General features: G+C 40.6%; 1 long non-coding RNA gene across 1 annotated transcript in view; it reads left to right on the top strand.

Moving 5' to 3' along the window:
• The window catches only part of LOC106510382, a 120,453-nt gene continuing 104,904 nt past the window's right edge, over positions 1,103–16,651 (top strand). Inside the window, exon 1 of the long non-coding RNA XR_001308832.2 lies at positions 1,103–1,348. This is a non-coding gene — a long non-coding RNA (uncharacterized LOC106510382). The remainder of the gene's footprint in view (positions 1,349–16,651) is intronic.

Genomic DNA, 16,651 nt, shown 5'->3' on the forward strand with positions numbered 1-16,651 from the left:
TGCTTGACTTTGCTTTTGATCAGTGATTCTCAAAGCAGGTGGTGAATGTAGGATCTCCACTGGCATCTGTATTTGTATATTTGAAGCATATTCTAAAATTATCATGACCTGAGTTATTTCAAATCGTATGACCTAATTTAAAAATTTTTCAAATAACAGTAAAGGAAGGCAGATGAGTTTATGTTTTTAAAAGAAGGCAGGGATTTTAAGAGATTATAAAACATGGCCTCAGCTTTTAGAGGGAGAATGGGATCTTGCCTGCTTTCCAGATTTTATCCAGCTCTGCACACAGTGTTAACACTCTACTTTTAATGCTCCCTTCCTGAAAAGTCAGAATAATTGCTGCTCATCAGTACAGTACAGTAATCTGTACATTTTAAGAATAAGGAAATGGGGGAGTTTCTGGTGGCTCAGTGAGTTAAGGATTGGGCCTGGGTAGCTGCTGTGGCTTGGGTAGCTGCTGTGGCGTGAGCTCGATCCTTGGCTTGGGAACTTCTGCATGCCATGGGTGTAGCCAAAAAAGAAGAACGTGGAAATAATAAACAAACAGAAGCCTTTAGAGACTTTGAGTATATATGTAACACGCTGGTCTTGAGAACCTTGCCTTGGTTTTGGTTAGGTTAGGCCAAGTTTTGGTCCATAAACTGTAACAGAAATGATGATAGGACTTTCAGTACAGTTCTGTACGTAGAAGAGTCGTATCCTTTGACTTTTCTTCCTTTGCTACTTTCCACGTCTTGGAACGGGGCTGTAGCAGCTGGAACTCCAGAGCCTTTTTAGAGTATGGCAAGTCACACAGAGCAAAGACAGAGGCCTTGGAGAGCAATTGTGGAGTCCTCCTAATTGTGGAGAGTGCTCGCCTCTGGGCTCCCTTTGCACCAGTGAATATACCTTTGCATTTAAGCCACTGCTGTCAGGTTTCTGTTCTTCGCAGCTGAACCTAACTTTAACTGATACACCTTGTTAATTTGGTTTCTCAGTAGCCTAAAAGGACCAAATTAGAAGCAGGAAGTGCTGCTTCCGGCAGCAAGTGAGGAAACAGAAAAATTATTCTAGGCCAGGAAATCAATTAATGGGGATGTGGCTGACGTCAATACAGCAAGAAGGCAGGAAAAGATGTAGAATATTCCACAATTTGTTGTTGTTGTTGTTGAAGATGGCTGATGTTTAAAAAAATCTCTGACAGTGTAAACTTCGGTTACTTTTAGATTTGGCATTTTAGACCTTTATTTCTCCTCAGTGCCCCCTTTGTCAGGGCCATTGATGGAGCCAGCCATTGTGTGAATGAGGACAGAAAAGAAACACAGTATGCTCGGCACTCAAGCTGTTCACAGTAGACCCCTGGAAGGTGAGACATTGTCTGAGTGAGTATTTGGGGGGATGGATGGACATTTATTTTGTGTGAGTGGGTAGCTGGGACAGCTTGTTAGTTCAGAGAATGCTCTTCTGGCTACCCATAGTTGTGTAAGTTGTCCTAGGTCAAGTGGGGAGAGGGTGGCCGAGTGTGAAGCCCAATAATCTAGCTCCTGGTTTGGTTCTCCAACAAATGACACTGCCTAGCTTGTCCTAAGCTCTCTTTAAATAACTACAATTTATTTCCCTCTTGACTACCTTCTGACAAAGGGGCTCCTGTTTTTTTCCTTTCTGTCCTTCCCAGAAATACCAGCACAAGAAAGCTTCATCAGCAACGAGGGTCACAGTGTCAGACAAAGCGTATTGTCTGGGTTGGTGATTTTTATTCCAGGAAGAGAGGTCTTAAAATACCAAAACACCAAAAAGGAGAGCTGGAACTTATTCATCTCCAATCTTTTCATGGTTCTATTTTGTAAACCTAACACAATGAATCATTAATTTTCAAAAAACTACGGGACACCTTAGTAACTACCCATTTTTGTGGATAGAGATAATGACTTGAATGGAACATGAGCAGAGAGTTGATTTTAAGTAAGGAAATGGGGTCAGGGAGAGGTTAAGTGGCCAGCCTGGGGTCAGATAGCAAGCTGGTGACTCAACCTTGCAGCTCCTGGATCTGAGGCCTGCAAAGAAAACCAGAGCCCATTTCCTTTTGATAAGTTAACGACGCCATATCTGCGGTCCGCATAAGCTTTTAAGAGACACATTCCTTTTGTGATTGCAGACCTGAGCTCCTGTAATTTCACCAGAGGCTGGAAAATACTTTCAAGGTCAGACTGTGGTATACAGAGGGCAGAACGGCACTTCGTTTACCACTAAACATCGTTATGCGATTCATAGGAGCTGCCATGTTTTTGGTGGCTTATGATCTCTGTCCAGTATATATTACTGATAACTGGACCACAGTTATTAGATGGCTTAGAAATGATGATGGCCCTTGCTATGTGTCAGGTACTCCGGGAAGAGTTTCCCATGGATCATCTCATTTGATCCTCACAATGACCTTGTTGGGTCCTTTTTATCAATGAGGATGGTGACAATTTTCAGGGGTTAAGTACTGAGCCCATGTGGACACTGCTAGAAGGCCACTCTGTGATACCAAATTCCTGCACACTCATGTTGATGTTTTCCACTCAATTCTATTATTTCAGTATTTTTGTAGATTAAATCTGTATGTGGCTATAATTTTCATCCTAGCTTTCGGCAAAAGATCTAAAAAAATTGAGATTTTTTCATAGTGAGGTTGATTGTCCTCCCTGCAAACAGATCAAAGGTGCCTTCTCTCACTGGGTGTTGTTTGGAGATCTTAGTTAAATTCTTCAGAAGATAACTTTTTCCAGACTAAAAGGCTGAAATTCAAAATAGTTGAAAGTGGAACTCTCTTTGAAAGTTCATGATGTATGGTAACTCTTCCCCAGTCTTTCTTGGGCTTCTTCCAATATTCTTCATTTTCTGGAAAACATGACCCACTAAACTAAAAACAAGGATGGAATGGATGTCTATTGAAGTTTCCGTTACTTGAAAACTTTGTTCCTAAAAATGGACTTATATGTAGATTCATTAGAGAAGCAGTTATTTCTTTTGGATGGTAGGCAATAATTACAAGAAAAGTAAAAATTTTTTTTTTTTTTTTTTTTTTTTTTTTTGTCTTTTCAGGGCTGCATCTGTAGCATATGGAGGTTTCCAGGCTATGGGTCTAATTGAAGCTGTAGCTGCTGGCCTACGTGAGAGCCACAGCAATGCCAGATCTGAGCCATGTCTGCGACCTACACCACAGCTCACGGCAACGCCGGATCCTTAACCCACTGAGCGAGGCCAGGGTTCAAATCCGCAACCTCATGGTTCCTAGTCGGATTCGTTTCCATTGCACCAGTACGGGAACGCTGAAAAGTACAATTTTTAGTTAGTTAGTTGTTAGTTAGTTGTTGTTGTTTTTTTTTTTTTTTCTTTTTAGGGCCACAGGTGTGGCATGTGAAAGTTCCCAGGCTAGAGGTTGACTTGGAGCTGCAGCTTCTGGCCAGTGCCACAGCCATGGCAACGCCAGATCCAAGCCGTGTTCGAGAATTACACCACAGCTTCTGGCAACCCTGGAACCTTAACCCACTGAGCAAGGCCAGGGATCGAACCCACATCCTCATGGACATGGATTCTTAACCCCCGATCCATAATGGGAACTCCAAGCATTAGATTTTTAATGGTGTTAGATGGCAAAATGTCATCTTAGAAACCAATAGTTAGATATTTTAATTAAGTTGAAAATATTAGTAAATAATTTTATTAAATAATATATTGGACAGATCATGGGTGTGTGTGTGTGTGTGTGTGTGTGTGTGTGTGTGTAGATGTCTGAGGTTTGGAGCATTGATAGATTTCATCTTTCAGTTAACCCAACTCTGAAATCAGTTACAAATGCAAGAGGGAGGGGACCAAGAGAAAATAAAAAGAATGAGAGGGGGATATTGTAATTTTTCAAGATACGAAGATTTGGAACTTCTAAAATGGCACACATTATGAATTTGCAAGAGTATAAAATGTTACGGTGGAAGCTCAGGGCCTCTGTGTTAAGTAAAATGGCTAAAGCATCCTATCACCTCTGGCAGCAGACCTAAATTGTAGGCTACTCTTTGGGAAGTGTGAGCAAATTTCTGAAAACTAAAAGTACAATTTAAAAGTTTTTATTTATTTATTTATTTATTTTTTGTCTTTTTGCCTTTTCTAGGCAAATGGCATATGGAGGTTCCCAGGCGAGGGGTCTAATTGGAGCTGTAGCCACCAGCCTACGCCAGAGCCACGGCAATGCGGGATCTGAGCCATATCTGTGACCTACACCACAGCTCAGGGCAACATCGGATCCTTAACACACTGAGCAAGGCCAGGGATCGAACCTGCAACCTCGTGGTTTCTAGTCGGATTCCTTAACCACTGCGCCACAATGGGAACTCCTACAATTTAAAAGTTTTAAAATAACTTTTTAAAAAAGTTTCCAAGGCAATGTTCATTGTGAAGCAATAAAATAGAAAGTACAGATAAGTGAAAAGGAGGTGATAGTTATTCACAGTCTTATCACCTAGAATAGCCACTGTACATATCTTGGCATTTGTCCTTGCTGGCCCTCTGTAACTGTGTGTTATGCATACACTTGGCTCATTTTACGTGCTGTTTGATAACATATTTCTTTCATTTCATTGTAAACCATGATTATGATATTAATATCCATAAATGTTCTTATAGGACAATCTCCCATGGCTGCTATTGGACATTTAAGATTCTTTTTGACACTTTGCATCTATGAAACCCTTGGATAACTTTTCCTTTTAGGAAAACTTTGCACTTATCACTAATTATTTTCTTAGGTTGAGCTCTTATTTTTATAATTTCTGGGTTAAAGGGAATATTAGAGACTTTTGAAACGGTCTATGGGCCCTCTGGAAAGGTTTACCAGTTTACACCATGACTACTGGTATTTCTAAGCAAAGGTTAGTTTGGAAAGTCTGAGGAATTATTTTTTGTGACAGCAGTAAGTGCATTAAAAATTGTGAATGTTAGAAATAATGTTTTCCGTGTGGGTAGCTAAGAGTGAAACAGAGTAGATGTCAATACATGGTACATGCATTTATTAAATTGTTATTACCATTAAGATCTGAGTTTTTTAGAGGTCTAATCGAATGTCACGCAATTCATTGCTGGTCCCTCTAAGTTGTGAATATTTGGCAAGTTTAGATATCATCGAAATATGATATCTGAAGAAATTTTGAAAGAATGGCATGTATGGAAAGCAGATGCTTTGTACTGATAAGAGCTAAGTTTTGCATTTAGGATGAACCAGGAGTCTAAGATTGATCTCTTTGAGAATATCTGGGTGTTTTTTTTTAACAAGGAAGCATATGTTTAAGAGAAAAAAATCCCTCACATAGTTTTAATAGTTAGTTGTTAGTGGGCAATTCTTTCCTAATTGTGCTTGAATTATTCAACACTCTCCCTTTATGGGACTATCATATGATACATTGGGTGGTATTTTAATTGTGGAGGTTGCATTTTTGTTTTTTTCTTTTAATGAGAGCAATAATTCTGCTCATGAACATTTATACATCTTTGATTAAAATGGTGGTTAAATTTCGTTGACATTTTCTCAGTCACCTCAATGGACCAGAAAAATCGATGTAGTGAGGTAAAATTATGTGGGACTAATTCAATATATCTAGGCTTCTTATAGATGAATGACTCAGTCCTTCATCTAGCCATTCATCCATTCATCCATGTGTCCATTCATCCATCTACCCACCCATTCATCCAGTACATTTTTATTGAATACCTACTTTGTATTAAGTCCAGTGTTAGGACCTACGTCTTACAGAAGAGAAGGTATTGAATTGGATCCGTTGGCAACAATGGAAGTTTAGCAAATTACAAGAGTAAATGTGTGTGGGTAAATAGAAAATGAGAGCATTTGGGATGAAAAAGTCACCTTTGTCTGTTTCTGAAAGTGTTAAATAGGCTACCTTTTTGCAATACCACAGCAGGCTTTGCATAGTAAATCCTGATTTGCAACTAGGTGTAACTCTATACTGTGTTAATTAGTTAATTCTTTTACTCAATCAACATATTTATCAAATATCTACTCTGAACTGGGTCCTGTTTAATCTTTAGGGATAGAGTGATTATGGAACATAAGGTCTGAACTACAATCCCTCCCCAGGCAACCCCCCTCCCCGCCCGGGCTAGCACTCTGTATTTCCACTGCTTCACTGGATTGTAAGTACTTGTTTATCAGCCAGTCTCCTTAAGGGTAGAATCTCTTTCCGCCTTCCTGTTTTTTTTCAGCCCCTGGCATAGTCCCAACTGAGGTTGTTCCACATAATACTTATTGGGAGAATGACTGTTCGTTTACTACTATCCCTTTAGTTTACGTTAGGGCTATGTTTACCTTGTCTAAAATAATTGTGTACATCTCAGGACCACAAGAAACTTCTTTTTGACTGCAATTTACCTTTTCCAGGTTAAAGTCCTACTCCATCCTTCTGCCTACCCTATGCTAAGCCATTCCGAGTTCTCCAAATGGGCCCTGTTCCTTTCCTCATGTTTTCCCTTTGCTTAGAAGAGCAGAATTTCTTTGCTTCTCTCCTTCGAGGCCCAGCTCAAATGATCCTTCTCTGTGAAGCCTTCCCCAGTGGCCCTGATTAGAGAGTATCACCACTTACTTCTCTCATGCGGCCTCAGTGTGTGAATTGAATCTCTTTAGAATACTTTCCTTTCCCCACCCCCGCCGCCACCTCCCCCAACATCAAATAATAGCTCTTTGTTTAGTCTGTGTCTTCCTTTCCTGAATATAAGTCCCTTTGACTAAGGAGCAGGTCTCATTCATTTTGGTTTTCCCCACAATGTCCAGAGCAGGGCTTTGCACATAGTAGGAGACCAGTAAACTCTTATGGAATGAATGACAGAACGAATGTATTTTCCACAGCGGATGGACCTATGTGTGACTTAGTGGAGGAAGCTTAAAATGTGTCCTTGGGATTAATGGCATTAGATAAGGGGAAGGACAGTCCGTGGGGAGGGACACAGGAGCAGGTGCATTGCTCAGAGAAGGCAATGGTGTTTACGTAGAGAGCAATAAAGGTCTGAGTCTGACCAACAGGTAAGTTCAGCGTCCAGAGGGCTTTGAGGATGGGGCCAAGGAATCTGGCCTTGGGCCCAGCAGAGCCACATTCTTGGTTCTTTTTTTTTCCGTACACTTAAAAAAAAAATACTCTTTTCCATTATAGTTTATCTCAGGATATTGAATATAGTTCCCTGTACTGCATAGTAGGACACTGATGTTTATCCACTCCATCTATAATAGCTAACATCTACTAACCCCAACCTCCCCCTCTATCCCTCCCCTAAGCCCCTCCCCATGGGCAACCATGAGTCTGGTCTCCTTGTCTATGAGTCTGTTTCTGTCTTGTAGTTAGGTTATATTTTAGATTGCACATAAAAGTGATATCATACGATATTTGTCTTTCTCTTTCTGATTTATTTCCCTCCGCAGGAGAGTCTCTAGTTCTACCCATGTTGCTGAAAATGGCATTATTTTGTTCTTTTTATGGCTGAATAATATTACATTGTATATATGTACCACATCTTCTTTATCCATTCTTCTGTCGATGGACATTTAAGTTTCCATGTCTTGGCTATTGTGAATAGTGCTGCTGTGAACATAGGGGTGCGTGTATCTTTTTGAATTACAGTTTTGTCTGGATAGACGCCCAGGAGTGGGATTGCTGGATTATATGGTAGCTCTATTTTTAGTTTTCTGAGAAACCTCCATACTATTTTCCATAGTGGCTGTGGCTTCTTACATTCCTACCAACAGTGTAGGAGGGTTCCTTTTCTCCATATCTTCTCCGGCATTTGTTATTTGTAGACTTTTTACCCATGCTTGATTCTTTGATTCTTGAGTTGGATTTCATTTCTTTCTTTTTTTTTTTTTTTCCCCTTTTTGGTTATCCCCCCGGCATATGGAACTCTCAGGTCAGAGATCAGATCAAGCTACAGTTGCGACTTATGCTGCAGCTGCGGCAATGCTGTATCCTTAGCCCACTGTGCTGGGCTGGGCATTGAACCTGTGTTCCCATCACTCCCAAGATGCGTCGATCCCATTGTACCACAGCAGGAACTCCACTGAATTGGATTTCAAATTCCAGATATTTGTGGCACCAACTCATGTTCTCTTCCATCAGTTCCTATGTTCTCAGCCAATGCATTCAGGAGATTGAATGTCACAGATATAAATGATTTTGGTGATAACTTTCATCCAACCATAGCAGGTGTTATAGTCAACTGGAGGGTATGGAAAAATAATACTTCTAACAGTCCTTTACATTTGAATGACACTTTAAAGTGTACAAGCTGTTTCCTAGCATATTATGTTTTTATATGCCCAATAAATCTGAAAGATGCTGAAGGGGAGACTGAGTCCAAGGCAGCACAAATAGTACAGTAATAGAGTTAAGACTTCTGGGGCTACTAAGACCAAATCTAGTGTTTTTTCTCTACAATTCTCTTATCTTTACGACCATAAAAGTAGCTGGGAAAGACGAGGAATGGATGATGAGAGAAGAGTAAAGGAAAATGGGGAGGTACATTTGTGATTTTTTGTTCACTTAGTAACGATGTATCAAACACTCTTCCTCTGCTGTCCCCTCCCCATGTCACAGAACTCAAGAATTCTCCAGGCAGACAATTGAGCAACAAAGGGATTAACGGCCTTGGGAGCACTGAATGGGATACCTAGTCTAGTTCTGAAAAATCAGGAAAGTTTTGAGAGAGAGAGACATCAAGATTTAGCCTTAAGGAAGGCAAAGGAGAACCTAGGTGAAATGTGGCTGGGTTTCTGGGGGTGGGGGAATTTCAGGCCAAGCCAAGTCATGAAGTTGCACAACTGATTTAGGGAAAAACAAACAAACAAACCCCCCAAAACAAGCCCCCACACCAAAACCAACCAACCAACCAAACAAACAAAAAAGCCACACCCCCCTCCCCACATCCTAGAGTGGAAAGATACTTTATGGAAGTGAGCAAACTGGGTACAGTCAGTCTGACATGTCTGTCTCCTAGCATTGTTACGAATTTTCTCTTCCAGCCCCAGTGATGAGATTAGTGGTCCAACCTGAGCTCCTGTGACTCACATTTCCTGCATTCCCTGCAGGCTTGGAGGCAAGGCTCTATTAGTACTGGACCAGGCTGAAGATGTAGTTGCTTCCATTGCGACGAGGCTGGCATCCGTAACTCAGAGAACAGACAGAAATATATACTGGGAGGAAAGGAGTAGATGTGATGCTGGGTTACAGATGGAAAAAAGAAAAAATTAATAATTTTGAAGATGTTGAATAATTAGCTTGTTTTTAGTGATGAAAAGAATAGCTCTTGTAGTATTTGTAATTATTGATGTTTACAGACTATGTATGTTCTTAGATTATTGCTCCTTTTTTTTCCCCCATTAAAAATTAATTCTCTGCTTCGATGAAGCTTTTAAATTTTATTTCTCACTAAAGTAATGTAGCCAAAAGCTAACGCAACATAGACGAAATTATGCTTGAATTGTATTTTAAAAGACTTTTCTTAAAATGTAAAACAAAATTACCTATTTTTGAACTCAAAAGTCAGGACATGTTCTGCATCATTTCTGAACATAAGAATTTCAGTGTAACAGTTAAACATTGACTTTTAAAAAATGTATGAGTTGATTTAACCTATTTACAGACTGCCAGAAGGCAAGAAAAAAAAAAAAAAGATTTCTTCCAGAGTGGAGCTCAGAGAGTCTATTTTGCCAGAAAAATAGGGCCAAACATATTAATACCCAGTGACTTTTTAAAGTCCAGGCAACAGGAGGAATGCATTTGGAGGAGATGAATGTGTTGTTTTAGTCAGTATGGTGAGTAGGAATGGAAAAGTCAGTGACCTCTCAGCAAATCCTTTCCTACACACTCAGATAACCAATATTAGCATACTTGCAGAGCCCCGGTTCCCCTTGGTCTGGGGATGTGAAGAAATGGAACTCAGTAATGTAGCAAATAGTCTTTTCCATGAAGAAATGCTCATGTCCTTACTATGTTTGTGTGTTGGAGCAAAGCTACTGCAGGCAGAATTACAAGGACTGGGTTACAAGCTCAAAAGTGTAAAATTCAACCTAACCGCTTACATGATATCTATGTGCAACAGAAGAGCTAAGCTGTGAGATTCATTTTCTTGTCTGGTTTATGGAAATTGAGCTTATTACACGATCACCACTCAGACAAAAGATTTTGTTTAGCTAAATTCCACCGTGTGAATGGAATTGTGCATGGCTCCCCCCTCTGTATACACAGGGGATTGGTTCTAGGACCCCAGTATACACCCAAAGCGTGGATGCGCGAGCCTTACAAAGAATGGCCAAATACAGTCCTCTCTGTGTGTCCGAGGGTCCTATGTCTGGATCAACCAACCTCAGATGGAAACTCACGGATATGGAGGGCCAACCATAGGTAGACAGAAGCACAAAAATGGTAGAACACTGATCGTTCAAACTCAGAGTATAATCTGGCAAGTTTCATACATTTTATGCTGTTGAATCGGAGCAGCCAGACTCTCTTATCTGGGCTGGGAGAGTCTATTCCATATCCATGGAGAGAAGAATAGGCTTGTGGATGCGCACAACATCTGTTTTTTCCCCTTGTAGAACAAAAGAGTTAATTTTTTTCTGCTCCACAATGTGGTGATTCAGAAGATGCTGCATTGCTGCTGGGACATTTCTCCATGGTCTCCACGGTGCTGGGCAGCACTGGGAAATCATGGGAGAAGGCAAAGAGCTTCCCTTCTCGTTGGTCTAAGGAAAGGCGAAACAAGTCAATTTTCTGACAACTTAGACAATTATCTTCCTCTTCCTCCCTCCCTTCCTCTCCCTCCCTCTCTCTTTTCCTTCTTTCCCTTCTTTGCCTTTTCCCTTCCTTCTCTTCCTGCTTTCTCTTCTCTCCCTTCCGCCTCCTCCCTCCCTTCTCCTCCCACCTTCCTTCTCCTCCCCTCTCTTCCCTCCCTCCATTTCTTCTTTCCTTCCTTCCTTTTTCCTTTCTCTAGGTACTTTTCCACACAGCACTGATTGAAATGAGGCAAAAAGATCAGACTGAACAGGGTATATATGCTATAGCAGTCTTTCAAACTATTTTTCTTCTGAGGTTTGTAACTGAAATTCAAAGGAAATTCTTCAAAGTTAAATCTTGGCCCTTTCCAGGTATTGATTTAACAGCTTGGTGATGATGTGTGTTAAAACCTTACATACTATTAAACTTCATAGAGAACCATAACCCTTTAGGTTGAAGGGGAAAAATGTACATATGACTTTTAATCTTATCACTTCAAAGGATATTTGTGTTAGAAAATGGAAAATGTATGGGGCATTGACCAATTAGGTGAACTGGGGCTTTGAGGTTTTGGAGAAAGAAAAGAACTCTTTATAAGAATTGGAAACAAGGATACTGGGTATTATCCAAGAGGCTTTCATAATGGAACTATGTTCCTCAAATGGTTATCTTGGTGTGCTTTAATTTATAGTCCCTAATGGGTAGGAAATCTCCAAGTAAGAACAAAGAATTATGAACCCACTAAGAAGGTTACAAATGGGTCTTGACAGGGTAGTTTAAAAGGAGACATTACGGCATTCAGGGGACAAGAATTTATATCTTGTTCTAGAATGTGTAATTTGCTTCCAAATCATCAAAGTTATCATCAGATAATATTTCTTAAGCTCTTTTAAGAACCTGGTATCTTAAGATCTAGACAAAATCAAACACATAATCACACATAGTTAATGTAAGTCACTTTATTTTTTTATGGTAACAGTCTTTTCCCCAAATGTCTTAACTCTAAATACCAACCTCACAAGTAAGAATTTTGCAAATACCATTTTCCTCACTGATAGAAATGGAAGATATCTATATCTATACCTATATCTATATCCATCTCTCTCTATATATATATGGCCAGAAACTTGCAAATCCCTAGTAATGGAATATAAAACTTGCTGTAAATATTTCAGGGCCACATTATGGAAAGGGCAGGAAAAAAAATCATTGCAAAAATAAAAAGACCACTGTAGGCTTCTATGCTCTGAAGAGAAGGATATTTGCAAAAAACTTTGTAAAGGTAAACTACACTTGAGAGAGAACAGTTTTTTTTTGTCTTTTTTTTTGCTATTTCTTGGGCCGTTCCCGCGGCATATGGAGGTTCCCAGGCTAGGGGTCGAATCGGAGCTGTAGCCACTGGCCTACGCCAGAGCCACAGCAACGCGGGATCCGAGCCGCGTCTGCAACCTACACCACAGCTCACGGCAACGCCGGATCGTTAACCCACTGAGCCAGGGCAGGGACTGAACCCGCAACCTCATGGTTCCTAGTCGGATTCGATAACCACTGTGCCACCACGGGAACTCCGAGAGAGAACAGTTGTAATCATGAAGTGGTCCCTCCAGAAATCCAAGGGTATTTGACTTGGTTAATTTGGACCTAACAGGAGAGTACTTTCCAGGGCACTATCTGGAGGGAAGATAATGGGGCTGTGTTTGTAATTTCCCCAACTGAGTTCTAAGAGAGCCTCACAAAACACTGACGTATGAGGGTTGATGGCTGAAATTGGAATCAACAAGACAGTGGAAAAGGCTTGTCAAAAATATGGACGTCATCTGCATTAAGACTTCATGAAGAAGTGGCTTGGTCCCAGGCAAAGCATGATATTTGCCATAGATCCAATACTGAAATCTATCCACTATACAGATTTCCTGGCACAAAGTAGCTTGGGTAGAGTGAGCACGGCAAACCAGCCAGGGTATATAATTTGCTTTGTTTCTCTTTATTATGGTTTAGGACACTGGGAGAAGTAGACTCACTTTTGGATTCTCTCCACAGCTAAAAGTTGGTAAGAAGTCAGAAGCGTTAGGACAATGACCACTAGGCCACACAAAGTGGGAGGAGGTGTAGCACCTTGATTCCCAGCCCTGCACGGCCCTGATCTCTGCCGCAGGATAAGTACTCACTCCTTCATTTTGGAATAGTCTTTCCTCATCTCTATTTCGGGGAGGTCAGGAGAGTATCTCAGCTTCACTCTTCAGCCAGGGAAGTTGTCACAGGGAGGTTATGGATTGTATACATGGCTAATGGCAGATCTGAGGTTTGAAAGGGCTTGTGCTTACATGGATCCTGCTCCCTTCTCTCCTACAAATGACCTCCAAAGAATGCCAAGCAGTGAGGCCCAGGGCTGAAGGGTCAGGCTGAGGGAGAGGTACTGACCAGGTGCCCAGACAATACTCAACAGGTCTTTATTTATTTAATTTTATGGCTGCACCTGCAGCATATGGAAGTTCCTGGGCCAGAGACTGAATCTGAGCTGCAGCTTCAACCTACACCACAGCTGCAGCAATGCCAGATCCTTAACCCACTGAGCCAGGCTGGGGATTGAACCTGTGCCCTGAAGAGACAATGCAGGATCCTTAACCACTGTGCTGCAGGGGAAGTCTCTTAATAAGTCTTTTGATTTTGATTCTGTACACACACATACATAGACACACACGACTCAACACTACAAATTACTATAGGGTGATTTATTTAATTGAAGAAATTATAGGCCAAAAATAATTAGGACAAACATTTCACTGAATATAGTTAATGTAATCAGGTGTGGAAAATTTAGAACTTTTGAAGACTATGTCCTAATTTCTCAGTCTTGCGCAAGCATACACACTCATAGAAATCAGAGCTCTCCATTCTCTTCCCAAGCTTTTTCCCTCTCAGAGGATACATTTTTTTTTTTTTTTTTTTTTTTTTTTTTTTTTGCTTCTTTGTTTGGGTGTGTTTAACCTGCATCTTTCCGACTCAGAGTCCCTTTGAAGGCTCTGAAAGTAGTTGGAAGACAGAAGTGCTAGAATTTCTCCATGATGTCATTAGTAAGGCAACACTGACCTCAGAACTTAATTCATCTTGAACAGCTTGTCGCTGAGGAGAGAAAATGTCATTTTCTGTTGGTAAGGAGAGAATGGAGTGGGGGTAGAGCAAGTGGGAGGGTCTGTGTCTGGCTTCCTGACAGCTGGATCACTGAGGGAAGTGTCAGATGACTCTAGTCCCTGCCAAATAGGCTTTCCCCAGTTGTTGCAGAGTCTTCAAAAGCCTAATAAAAACACTTCCATATTTCCATTTGTATTGGCTAGGGCTTCTATCAGTTAAGGTAATGCCAGCTGCTGCAATAGATAAAATTTGAAATCTCTGGGGCTTAACACAATGGAAATTTCTCTTGAATTCCAAAAAGGTTAGGAGGTACCCTCTTGGAGGGAAGAGTCATGAGAAGGCAAGGGAGGAGGTAGCATTCTGGTCCACACAGTTATTCAGGGATCCAAGCTGATGGAGGTGCTACCATTTCAACACATGGTGTCCAAGGGGGCCCTACCTTGTCAACACCTGCTCTACCCACACAGGAAGAAAGACAAGGTGGAGAAGGCACACCTACTTCTTAATCACTTGGGTCTGAAAATGTCACAAATCACTGCCATTCAGATTCTCTAAATGACAACTATTTACACAAACACAGAAGGGTAGCAGGGTACTTGGAAATGGAGTGCAGGCTGGCAGTATCTCTCAGAAAAAACTTTGTACTCTGGAAGGAGAATACAGAAGGGGAGTTTGCATGCTTTGCTAAAATATGCTTTGGTGAAAGCAATAGAAACTAACTGGTGACCTTTAGTAATAAAGACAAATTTTTAGGAGGATATTAGGTGGCTCAAAGAGCCAACTGGAACGTTTCTGGGTGAAGTTGCAGAAAATACGTTAAGATTTTCTCAAGAGGAAGCTGAAAAATAAACATTTTCAATCTTCTTGTTCAATATTCAAATTCCCAAGTGGAGTATGTGACTTAACGTGGGTCATCTGCATGTTCCTCAGACTGTGTCCAGAGGTAAGACCTCTGGAACTTAGGGGAAGAATGTTCAGTATCAAAGGAAGCGGAATGAATGTGAAACAGCCACAACCACAAATGTTCACTCTTTGATCCTTAGAGGGATTGGAAAAATCTTAGCCATTTTTGCAGGGTACCCACAATATTCATTCTGTCTTCACCTCCTCCTCATATTTGACTTTGCCTTGTCTATAAGTGACCTCACAGGTCCAGTGCCCACTGAAATTTAACTGTAGTCTTAGTTCAAGAATGTGTATGTGTGTGTGTGTGTATGTGTATGAGAGAGACAGAGAGAGATTGGAGAGAGGGAGAGGAGCACAAGAATGGTCAAGTATCCACAATGGACTCAAGTAGTACTTGTTGGGGGCAGGTAGGGTCATACCGTAAATTAGGGCTATGCCTTTCATGGGACATGGTTGGAACTGGTTAACTTAGAAAATTAGAAGAGGATAGTGGGTCTGGCAGACCAAGCGGCTGATTACTGTCATTGAACCTAGACAGGACTGAATCCAAAGTCTTTTCTCTTAAGCCCTGGGGTTCTGTTGAGGACGGTTATTCAACTGTTGCTTTGTGAACACGCCTTAATATAGTGCTTTGCACAGGAGAGAAATAAATAAATCCCAAGTAGACTATCTGGTCCTGATGGTTAGGAATTATGTCTTACTTTTTCTTACATATGCTTGAGGCATACAGCAGGATCTCACAAATTCTTGCTGGATGCCCTTGAATAGGGGAGGGGCTGAGGAGACATCATAAACCAAACATCAATGAAGTTTAGTAAACTCCAACCTACCAGTAGTGTTTATTCATTTGTTTGGTTCTCTGGAGAAGAGCAAATTCAACACAATAAAAAACATTATCAAGAGGATAGCTTGCATTTAACTGCTGTAAGACTTCTGTTGAGAATATTGTGTTCCCTACGTTATTAGGCAGTTAAAAGGAGCAAAGAGAAATAAGGTAGGACTAGCTGGGAAATTACGTGAAGACTACACAAATCTTAGAAAGTGGAACCAGACTATAAGAATTAAAATTTAATTTGTCTTAATTCCAAGACAGAAATTTTTTATGTTTTTAATTGAAGTTCTTTACCTTATTTGGTATCAGAAAAAGTTACTATTAAAATTAGACACCAAATGAGCCCTAAGTAAATGTTCCTTCATCCTTAAGTGGCACATAGATTGAGATATAAGTCAGGCACAAGAAAAACGTCTTTCTTGGCAGAGAATCTGGATAAGAAATGATGATATTCTGGAGTGAGGAAATAATGCCTGCAGGACACTTTCCCTTCTTGTCATAATGTAACTTCTTAGTACAACTCTTATTTTTTAAATTAGAAACACTGAATTTGCATATTTCATTTCTCAAAGCTTAATAGCAATGGGAAGAAGAAAATGAGTGGGGAGGAGAGCATGAAAGAATGCAGTCGGCCCTCCATATCCTCGGGTTTGGCATCCTCAGAATCAATCAATCAACCATGGATTGAAAATACTCGGGGCAAAAAATTTTAGAAAGTTCCAAAAAGCAAAACTCGAACTTGCTGGGCCATGACAACTATTTACACAGCATTTACATTGTCTTTAAAACTGTTCATGTACCAATACATTGTATTAGGTATTATAAGTAATCTAAAGATGCTTTAAAGTATATATGGGAGGATGTGTGTGGATTGTATGTAAATTCTATGCCATTTAACATAAGGGACTTGTACATCCTCAGATTTTGGTGTCCACTGGGGTCCTGCAACCAATACCTCATGAATACTGAGGGATGATTGTAGAATTGGTATCAA

The sequence above is a fragment of the Sus scrofa genome, chromosome 5, assembly GCF_000003025.6.
Source record: "Sus scrofa isolate TJ Tabasco breed Duroc chromosome 5, Sscrofa11.1, whole genome shotgun sequence".
NCBI classification, from domain to species: domain Eukaryota; kingdom Metazoa; phylum Chordata; class Mammalia; order Artiodactyla; family Suidae; genus Sus; species Sus scrofa.